The sequence below is a fragment of the Sinocyclocheilus rhinocerous genome, unplaced genomic scaffold (assembly GCF_001515625.1).
Source record: "Sinocyclocheilus rhinocerous isolate Xijiao unplaced genomic scaffold, SAMN03320098_v1.1 scaffold1912, whole genome shotgun sequence".
Taxonomy (NCBI): Eukaryota; Metazoa; Chordata; class Actinopteri; order Cypriniformes; family Cyprinidae; genus Sinocyclocheilus; species Sinocyclocheilus rhinocerous.
The window spans coordinates 179,036-190,876 of record NW_015634463.1 but is presented as its reverse complement, the minus strand read 5'-3'; the positions used below and the strand labels follow the sequence as shown (position 1 = coordinate 190,876).

Here is an 11,841-nt window from a genome sequence, read left to right as displayed (position 1 = left end):
ACTCCAAACAGCTGATAAAAACATCACAATAATCCACAAGTAATGTAAGTAATCCACAAGATGCATGTTTGTAATAAACAAATCTGCCATTAAGACGTTATTAACCTAAAACTGTTGCTTCCGGCTAAAATATGAGTCTTCTATCCATTATATTGCTTTCTTCAGTGAAAAAGTCACCTCGTCTGAATCAAGAGAGAAATATGCACAGATCAAGCACTGTTTACAAGCCAAAACAGTATGTCAGTGGATTTTGATATGAGACATCAAAAGATGATGCCTAAAATTGATGTTTTAAAGTTTTAAAATATTTATTAAAGATGGGTTTGTTATTCTTACAAACAGCTTTTCACATGACATTTTTTAAGGACTGAAGTCATGTGGATTACTTGTGGATTATTGTGATGTTTTTATCAGCTATTTGGACTCTCATTCTGACGGCACCCATTCACTGCAGAGGATCTACTGGTGAGCAAGTGATGTAATGCTACATTTCTCCAAAACTCTTCTGATGTTTGGGCTTGTTTTATATATTGTACACAAATTAAATTTAGCAGTAAAGTTAGTGTTTCTGTATAAAGCTGTCATTACTGTCAGCGTACATTATTTGATAACATAAGAAAAGCCCATTATATCTAATTATAAACTAAGCCGTTATGTTAGCTTTATTTATAACAGATCAAAAACTGATTAAAAGATCTTATCGTTTGCTCAAATAAGTGAACCTCTTGAGAAGTGGTTGGAGCATAATGTGAGCGAGAACACAGCTTGTGCCTCCTGAGTGTTATTCCATGTTTTTTTTATTATGTTCATCTTGCATGTCTCAAGACAGACTAATCAAACAAAAAAAGTTTGGAAACATGCAGCAAAAATGGTTTCTCTCTTCTGTAATCTACATCTTTCACTCTTTCCTCGGGGTAAAGCCGCGCAGACTCATACCAAAAAAAATTTAAATAAAATATGTTTTGTAAACCTAATTTCAGTGCTTTCAAGGTATTTAATTGAATGGATTAATAATGTGATAGGCCGTATAAAAAGAATATGATTTTAACATTTACATAAGAATGATGTCATCTTTTCATTGTATGTCAGTCTAAATCAGTACAGTGTGTTTGTTAACAAAATAACAAGCACTGTGAGGTTTAGACAAATTGGACTGAATCCATTGGGAAATAAACTTGTCTAGAAACGATGAGCTGAGGATGCAATTATTACAGTTTAAAAACTAATGTAAACAACCAAATCATCAATATGGCTCACAATAGGCCTGTAAAACGTGTTTTTTTTATACAGTTCATACAGTGCATTGCAAAGGCCCTCAATCAGCAGCCATAATTTAAAGGAGTAATTCATGCGTGCCGCTTTCTTCATAAAAAGACCTTTCATAAACAAGGATACGTTTTCTACGTTGTTTACGCTTTGATTTGAACGAAAACAAGGTATCTGTGTGGTGCGGCTGACACAGAATAGAATACGCTGTTTACGTTCAGTGGATACTCTCCAAAATGGCATCAGGGTGACGTGGAGGAGACGAATTGTTGAATAAAGTCGTTATTTTTGTTTTCTTTGCGTACAAAAAGTATTCTCGTAGCTTCGTAAAATTACGGTTGAACCCCTGATGTCACATGGATTATTTTACCGATCTCTTTGCTATGTTTCTGGACCTTGATCGTGGTAATTACATTGCTGTCTATGGGAGGTTCAGAGAGCTCTCAGAATTCATCAAAAATATCTTAATTTGTGTTTCAAAGATGAACGGAGGTCTTACGGGTTTAGAACGACATGAGGGTGAGTAATTAATGACAGAATTTTCATTTTTGGGTGAACTATCCCTTTAATTCGCAGGGTAGGAAATATCACACCATTAAATATGGCTACAGTGCTCGTTACAGTGCTTGTAAATGCCAATAGGTATATCTTAAACGTCAAGACGTAAGCATGCAATAATTCTTCTGCTGGTGCACCAAGGGGTTTGTAGAAACACCATCCCATGCAATGATTCTCACAGGTGTCAGCAGGGTAAGATATATAAGAAAATCACACGTGACTGTTTCGCCCTTGCGCAATGCAAGAGGAATATGTTTACCGTTTCTTGCCCTACAGTTATATTTAGAAATCAACAGAAAGTTTGAACAGAAAACAGGGTGCATGTCATTAGAACGCGTCAAACGTCACCTTGCTGCTTCTGCCATGAGAGTATATCTATATCTATATCTGAGACAGATCAATCCACAGCTTAAGCCTTTCAACTTCACTTTGATGTAATTTTGCTGATCATTTCAAATATTGTTAACTGGTGTATCTGGTATCTCTTAGATATCCTTAAACAAAAGGTTGGCTTATCCTTTCGTTTAAAAAAAACGTGTTGTTTATATTGTTTAAATCCTGTGTTATATCACACAGAATATATATAGAATTATTACATTGTCTTCAACTTACAGATACTGTGAACGCAGCTTCATGTGAAAGCAGTAATTTTTGTTGCCACTTTGGAATTGATCTATTCGCAGTAGTCATGATTCATTTATTCTCTGAGCGAATGTGTCCACTGTCTGGTAATGGGGGGATTACCAAGATAAATCATGTAGTATTCAGCTAGTCATATGATCTTGATCATGACCCCGTGAGGCAGTCTGCTCAGTGTAAAATAAAATAGCTTTTTTTGGCTGCTGATATGACTGCAGTCTTCATGAGTGGACATCATTTTAAACTTTTTTTTCAAAAGTAGACAGGAAGATATTGATCCCGTGTGAGAAACTGTGGTGCATTAGCTACAAAACTGTGCATTAGACAAAAAGAAAAGTTCACATTTTAAACAAGATAGACAATTTATAGAGATCGATTAATATTAATTCTTGAGGTGACTTTTTAATCAGAAGACAATAGACACTCTGAGTCTGCTTTAATCTAAAATTTGTACACTTAATTTTTTAGTTTTGACCATTTCTGCCTATTTTCACTCTCATAGATAATGTTAGATCTCAGAGAGAAAATAGACAATTTTACACATTAAATTGTCAGACTGACTTTTCCAGTAAATTACTTTTATCTGCTGTTCACACAATCAACATCTTCATCTGCTTGGCTGATGAGAAGTGCGTTAGTATCTGTCCAATTTGACTTCCTAATGATAGCCATAAGGGGCCGATCACATGGTTTTGCCTTTAAAAAACGCACAATAGTATCTGAATGCAGAGCTCCAGCACTGATGAATGGAAAAGAATGTGGGATCTCTTTTTAAAAGCGTGAAACGTATGGCGCCACGGTAAAAGACACCGGTCTACCATGTTTACAGACAGTAACAGTCTGTTTATTATAAGCGTGAGCTGCAGTTTTGTCGTCTGCTGCTTTAAAGAGAGTTCACCCACAAATTAAAATGCCATAATTTACTAACCCTTATTTTGTTCCAAACCTGTATGAGTTTCATTCATCATCCATCAAATACTTGACTTTAGCCATTGACTTCCATAGACATGAGGGTGAATAAATGAGGACAGAATTTACATTTTTGATTTGAAAGGGTTGTTTTTTTCCTGAATCAGACTTCTGATTTAAATTCTAATTCTTCTAATTCTGATTCTAAACAGCACATCAGCAAATACTGAATACTGAAGTCTGTACACACATCTTTATTGCAGAAATGTTGTCGAGAAAATTTTAAATGTTAGTATATAATGCTACACATTACTTAATCAAAACAGCTTTGCTAAAGCTATGTGATTTTGAAAATAGTGACACTGCCATCTCGCTACTGAGAAACAGCTGAACTAACAGCTTTGCCACTGTTAACGACATTACTGCATAGTCATATATCTTCTCTGTGTTTTTACTGTCTTGTTTGTTGACCACTGTTGTTAGCAAGCCCAAAAGTAGAGTTTACCACCACAGCAGAGATTTCATGACGATTAACAGTACAAAACTTTAAAGACCTGTGTTTACAAAATTATTATCTCTCGCCAAACGTGCTATCAAAGTTGTCTTGCCATCTGGTGCACATTTAAAAGAGATTACAGACCTGACAGTGCTGGTTTTGTTGTTTTGATTTGCCAGTGGGCTCAGTAATGGATCATGCTCTTTGGCTTTTTATACGCTGTCTTTGTGGTTATCACGAGCTCATCACACACTGGCTACATGCTCCTCTGATACAGTAAATTGACTTCTGACTGCTGCTGCAAACATCTTATTTCTCAGCACTCTTAAAAATCAAGATTCCAAAGGGAGTTTTCACAGCGATGGCATATGTGACCCTGGACCACAAAACCAGTCTTAAGTGTCAATTTTTCAAAATATTGATTTATTCATCATCCGAAAGCTGAATAAATAAGCTTCCCATTAATGTGTGCTTTGTTAGGATAGGACAATATTTGGCTGAGATACAACTATTTGAATATCTGGAATCTGAGGGTGCAAAAAAATCAAAATATTGAGAAAATCGCCTTTAAAGTTGTCCAAATGAAGTTCTTAGCAATGCATATTACTTATCAAAAATTAAGTTTTAATATATTTACAGTAGGAAATTTACAAAATATCTTCATGGAACATGATCTTTACTTAATATCCTAATGATTTTTGGCATAAAAGAAAAATCTATAATTTTGACCCATACAATGTATTTTTGGCTATTGCTACAAATATACCCCAGCGACTTAAGACTGGTTTTGTGGTCCAGGGTCACATATAAGAACCATTTTTTGGGGATTCCTGAAGAACCTTTTAGTGAACAGTTCTTAAAATAATTTTTTTCGTAGTGTGAAGAACTTTTTAATAATCTAAAGAACATTTTTTTAAACTATAAAGAACATCTTGTCCAATAGAAAGTTTCCATGGATGTTCCATGATTGCCAATAAAGAACCTTTATTTTAAAGAGAGTGCAGTAAATGTTATTCACAATGAATCATGAATGCAATATCGATATTAAAGGAGTATTCCAGGTTCAGTACAATCTGCAGAATTCATGACATGTTGATTACAATTTTTCCTCCCAAAAAAAATAAAATAAAAAATCTACACTGACACACTTATAATGGGAAATGAAAAATAAAAATATAGATTGAACTTAATAGGATAGTTCACCTAAAAATAAACATTCTGTCATTTGCTCACCTCATTTAGTTCCAAATCTGCATGAGGAATATAAGACATCTTGAGAAATATCTCATTGCTTATTTTTGTCTTTACAATAGAAGTCAATGGCCACTAAAACAGTTTGGTTCCCTACATTTTTCTAAATATCTTCTATGTTCTACAGAAGACAGAAAGTCATATGGATAAGACATGAGGCTGAGTAAATGAATTTTCATTTTTGAATTTTTTTCCCTTAACTCGAACTATTCTTTTAAATACATTTCATAATGCAGTGGTGAAAATGGCATCTGGACCGAGCTCCTCGCCTCCCAATATTACACAAAGAAACACATGTCAACTACAGTGCAAGTTATCTATTGAGAGGTGTTTTTGTTCAGAGGGGGTGAGGAAAATGCTGACTGGCTCTATTGTCGATGAATGCCTTGCAAGGCTTACATTTTATGATCCATGCATCCTCTTCCTGCAGGGGTATTACCGCGTGGCAAACCATTAGTCTGCATTCTTTGTATCTGTAATGCTCCTGTTGTGTGGGAGAGGAGCGTAGCCATGCTGTCATGAGTCATAGGGTCAGGGAGAAGTAAGAAGTAAGACACACACACACACATTAGACGAAGCTCCCTAGCAGTTCAGCTCTTAACTGAAACCACATGCCACCCCCTCACAGCCAAACCAAATGAATGAATGTCTATTCTGAATAAAAGCTGAGCCCAGCTTCATGCATTAAGGTGACTGGCAGTCATCTGATATTCATTTGTTAGCATGCTTGTCTCACCGCTGCCATTTTTCTTGTCTGCGTTCGCAGCGAGGAGCTGTTGTATGTCTTTGGGTTTTGGGGGAAACTCGCTGCGATGATTCCCAAGTGGTAGTCCTTGAAGATTTACTTCCTGTGTGCTCTTGTGGCTGCTGTGTCTTGGGCCTTTTTCAAGGGGAAATGAGAAAGGAAGCCAGTGCACATGGCTTTTATTTCTGAGTCACATCTTCAGTGTTTCTGCCCACCGAATGGATTTATAGTTTCAAAGTGAAGGACAAGATGCACATAAAATTACATGACAGTGTGTGCAACATCTGTAAAGACAGAGGGCAGTTATGGATCAGTGGTACCGCTTCCCTATCTTTCATTTACATGTTTATATGACAAGGCCAGGGAAGAGTTTGTAGACTGAAACAGATGAGACAGGTTACGACTTGAGTCACTGCTCCCAGAGAAACAGCCCGTTTGAGAAAAAAGATTCATTGTATGCTACAAGTCCAGACATTTCTTTCATCAGTCAAATCAAAAGAATTGTATCGATAACAGATCCATGCCATTTTCACATACCCATCTATCTACCTATTTATCTGTCTGTCTGACTGTCTGTCTGACTGTCTATCTAGCTAGCTAGCTGTAGCTGTCTGTCCATCTCATTCAACACATTGATTGTTTAATACTACTGGAATCAGTATTTACACTATTGATGAAATACAATCAAACCATAAAAAATCATATCTACAAAAAAATTAAAAACACAACAGCACAGTAAAACGTTAACTGCAGTATTTCTTTAACTTCTTAACTAGCTTAATTTAAAAGGCAAAACAAAGATTGACAGCTGTAAACATCTGAAAACATGGTCCGGAAAAGAGGTACATGGGACCATAGAAAAAGAATGATGATGAAGTATTACCTCCATAGGTAGTCTAATCCAATTGGTTCACGTTCCACGTAATCAATCTCCTTATCCTGAAACTTTCATGATCTGAATATTGTTGGCCAGTTTCCATAAAGTATATATATTAGAAAAAATGACATCAAGGTTCTGATATTAATGCCATGGCGATTGTGTAAAAAAAAACTGTAATAGATAGCCTACATATAGAGATATTATTATTCAAAAATGATTTTATACAAAATAACAAAAAAAAACTCATTAATTAAAGAAAACAATAAAATTTTCGCTACTCCTGTTGTGGCAGAAAGTAATTATAAGGCTTGCTATTATGAAGGTGATCATCTAGGCTGGATTACACATGAGAACAAGATTATACAGTACTTTCTGAAGAGAAGCAATTACACCCACCCCTGGTGAAACTAGTAATGTTACAACTTTTATTAACCACCTTAAAGACAGAGTAAATTGGTCACCACTCGTGTTCTGTATACTGCATGGACGTTTCTATATATTCCATTTATCTTGTGTTTGAAGGCATTACTACTAACAGAACCTTTGTTTATTGTGATCACTAGATTCCTTTAAATGTTCAGAAGAAGCCACTGGAGACCTTCCTGTTCCCTTTTCCAAGCAGCTACTTGTTAAAGTATTTAAAGGTGCCGATTGTGATATTTCTTTCTAGTTTTCCACTTAACAGTCAATTGAGTCCAGGTGTTTGGGACAATTGCACAATTGTACTCAGAATCCATGATCATGTTTACATGTTGCCTTTCTCTTGTGTTGTTCTGGGAACTTGTACAGAAGCCCTCCAAAACACATTAGGACACTGCAGAAAGTCACTCTAGGACACTGTAAATTGAGAGAAAAAGCATAATTTGTCTAGCATAATTTGTTTGCAGATGAAACTTTGATATTTGCATCTAAAGCATTGATATTAAAAAGTATTTAAAATGCCCAGAAAGTGATCAAACTGAATGAGTTAAACGTAATGACTTAATGAGTAAAATGGATCAAAAGTACTGTCTTCAATTGGTTTGGACTGCAAACGTTCTTAAATTGATTGACAAATATCCATTTTCCAAGTAGAAAAGTGAAGGCATCATGATTTCTAAGAGTAAGCATGTTAAGATATATTCCTTTCCATCATTAGTTTTATGTTTTCCCCTGACCTATACAGTACAGAAGGATTGAAGTTACAGTTGTTTTGTTTTTCAGCTTCCAGCAACCAGATGCACTTCATGGCGATAGATAAAGAAAACCCATGCGCCAGGAGTTAAAAAGTCAAACAAGTAAGAACATTGTCTACAATTTCAAGATGCTCTTGGAGGAAGTAAACAAGCAGACATACAGACGTGAAAATAAGAACCCTCTTCTTTCCCCCCCTTCCATGTGACTGCAGAGGCATATGACTTCCATAACTTCATCGCTCATTAACCGCTGATGGCAGGACACAATTGAGTGAGTGTTTGTAAAACTTGCCCTAGATATTCAGATCTCAGTCCTTGGCTTTGGCTGTTGGGCAGATCTTCTCCTGTTTCAGATAGCGTCACCCTGCCTGACAACAGACCGTGAGGAACTTCACATGAGAGTCCCATGTAAGGAGTGAACTATGGGATACAACGGCTATGACCATTTAAATCCCTTAACAAGCACCACAGAAAAACAAATGACAGATTAGCATGATTTACCATGGCAGTGTTATTAAATTACCTCAGACACATGAGCCAACAATTGAGTTATTTAAATGTGCAGAGACAGTGGAATAGCTATGTAAGCACTGTGTAGCCTATTCTTTGTCTATTAATGATTTGGTACACCAGACTTTGTAAGGTCTTGAATAGAGCTAGTATTGATTATACCAAAAATACATAGGAAATAGGCCTAGGCTATCTTTAAAAAAAACAATATTCCCTATTAGCATTAAGGTTATGCATGAACGACTTTAGGCTAGTCGTTGTGTGGGCTTGACTGGGATGTCGTTTAAAGCAATGCGTTTATAAAATGTCTAATTAAATGATTGATTATATTATGTTGTATATTTTAAAATAACGCTGATAACTCTCAAACAATAAAGTGAAAACGAACAAAGTCCTATTGTTGTCTGTGGTTCGTGTGTAAATAAAATTGATGGTATGTTGCCACCTAGTGGTTGATTTCATGCATCCAGCAGACCGATCCGATGTCTAGTTTCATTCAGCTCTTACCTTCATATAAAAGACAACAAGCTCCATTAATGAACCTGATGTAATTTCTGTGTAATTCTGGGAATGAGAGCGAGGATAAGCATTAGACCTTGAGAAAGGACGCACACCATTTATGAGGAGGCTTTTAAGGACACGAGGTGGGTGGGAGCTAGATTTCCTCCTTGGCTTAGAAAAGACAACACAATCTTTGCCAGCTTCAGAATTCCCATCATTCCCTGGATATTAGCACATTCATTTTAGGTAAAGGAAATTGCACACCAGACCAGCTATGGTCTTATTCAAAGCTCCAGAATGATCCATTCATCATGTTTAGTTTGTATGCTGAGTAATAGGCTTGCTACATTCGTCTAGGCATAAACTGTGTATTAACACTTACTATCTTTTCTTTGGGACTTACAAAGTTATAAGAGTTTGAAAGTATTCAGATTAATTATATGAAGGTGTATTTAAAAGTTATTTAAACTGTTTTCACATTGTCCACAACAATATTCAAAAGATCACTGCCTTTTTCTGTTGTTTGTGATTTACTGGATAAGGATTTTTTTTTTAAATATTTGTAATTTCTACTTGATTAGATATTTTAGAGCTTGGCATAACAAGAAAATTGTGTTTTCATTATAAAAATGCACATGGAGATTTTATTAATTTACATGACTGTGTAATGTAATGTGTAATACATTGTTAATGAGAAATATCTTAATGTGAAGTTGTTTTGACTTGTTTTAAGTCAGCCTAAAGCAGGGGTGTCCACACTCTGTCCTGGAGGGCCACCGTTCTGCAGTTTAGCTCCAAATTGCCTCAACACTCCTGCCTGGTAAGACCCTGATTAGCTGGTTCAGGTGTGTTTAATTGCTGTTGAAGCTAAACTCTGCAGGACCCCGGCCCTCCAGGACCGAGTGTGGAGACCCCTTTCCTAAAGCAGCTGTATGTAGTTTTGTGTTTTTTGCGACTTTGGAGCCCCCAACAGTTAAATGTAATTCCATGTCGTAAATATATTACTGTTTTAATTACAGTGGATCGCTGTATATGTGTATTGGTTGCTGCAGTAAATGAGTATGCCTGTACCTGCTTACCAGACTTACATACTCGAACATACGTTTGGGGCAGAGTGTGGGAAAGAAACCAACGATATTGGCCTTATTATGAGTCAGTGTATCATCAGCATGATTTTGAAACTGATTTCAAGGTTTAAAAAAAAACGTACAGTTGCTTTAAGCACACTATGGAAGTTTGAGGCCCCCTATTGGGCCCTGTGAAAGTGACATTTAATTGAAATGTTGCCTGTTGTCTGTAAAGTGCACAATCAGTATGAAATCTGTGATCATTCATTCATTCATTCATTCATTCATCTTACCAGGGCTAAAGTTTGATGTTTGATAACATTTTGATTAGGGCTGCCACTAACGACAATTTTTTATTATTATGATTAATCTAAACGATTAATTTCCCACAAAAAAAAAAAAACAATTTTAAAGAACATTTTATTAAACTTTCAACTTTGCCATTCAGTAGTGTACCATAAAAAAAGTATAAATGTAAACAAGCCATTGACGAAATGTAAAACTAAAAGAGTAAAAATGTAAACAAACCTAATAAAAAGAAAATAATTACAAAAGTCTGAGAAAGTCAGCATGTTCTTAATGTCAGTATATCCACATGTTCATTGTAAAACTAAAAGAGTAAAAACGTAAAAAAACCTAATAAAAAGAAAATAATTACAAAAGTCTGAGAAAGTCAGCATGTTCTTAATGTCAATATATCCACATGTTCTGGGCTTCTGTTCATTACAGCTGTGAGTGCAACTACAAAGGGGGAAAAAATATGTTTCAATTAACAGTTGGGTTTTCACATTAAATAAATGCAATGGTTAGAGTCCACTAGAATCAAGTATTAACATTATAATTAATAATTAATTTTTGTGGTAATAAAAATATATGTAGGTTAAGTGAACAATAGCCTTTAAATTTACTTAAAATACATATATAATAGCAATGAGGCAATAATAATTAGTAGTATATAGCAAATAAAGTATCAAAAGCAAGAATACATATGGTTTTATTGAACAAAACTGTTCAAATACTGTATTATAATGTAATAGAGCCACTGATCTATATATAATTATAAAATAATATAATATAATCTCTATTATAGATCAGTGAATAGAGCTAATGTACAGTACGCATTACAACAAAGGCGAGGACTTCAGTAGTGAAACTCCAAATGAAATCCAAATTTCTATGAAATCCTTTCTTAAAGCAAAAGTAAAGTGCAACATAGAGTGCAAGAAGCAAGTGTCCATCTCATAGTCCAAATCACTCAAATCAAAGTTCAGTATTATAGTGTAAGAATGACAACATATCCATACAATGTTCCAGTCTACTAATAATAAAATATTATAATTAATTATTAATTATTGTGGTAATCAAAATAGATATAGGTTAAGTGAGCAATAGCCTTTAAATTTACTTAAAATACATATATAATAGCAATGAGGCAATAATAATTAGTAGTATATAGCAAATAAAGTATCAAAAGCAAGAATACATATGGTTTTATTGAACAAAACTGTTCAAATACTGTATTATAATGTAATAGAGCCACTGATCTATATATAGTTATAAAATAATATAATATAATCTCTATTATAGATCAGTGAATAGAGCTAATGTACAGTACGCATTACAACAAAGGCCTGCAGAGGGCGCCAACGGCCTGACGATTGTTTTTACACACTACTGGGCGTGGTTCTAATACTTGTTATGCTAATAATTACCAAGCATCATTTAATTCAAATGTCCACTTAATTTAATGAATATGTGGACATCAAAACGTGTAAACTCAGAGTGAGGGTTTGAGCTTTTATTTTGAAACCGCGAGATAATGATGTATATATATATATATATAT

At 35.0% G+C, this 11,841-nt stretch overlaps 1 long non-coding RNA gene across 2 annotated transcripts in view; it reads left to right on the top strand.

The window, feature by feature from the left end:
* Positions 1 to 8,632, top strand: part of LOC107745588 (uncharacterized) — a 15,731-nt gene extending 7,099 nt beyond the window's left edge. The window contains exons 2-4 of one of the 2 annotated variants that reach the window (XR_001640613.1): positions 7,308 to 7,388; positions 7,948 to 8,021; positions 8,132 to 8,632. This is a non-coding gene — a long non-coding RNA (uncharacterized LOC107745588). Of the gene's footprint in view, positions 1 to 7,307; positions 7,389 to 7,947 lie in introns of both variants that reach the window. The other variant, XR_001640612.1, reaches the window with a different exon arrangement.
* Positions 8,633 to 11,841: the final 3,209 nt, after the last annotated feature.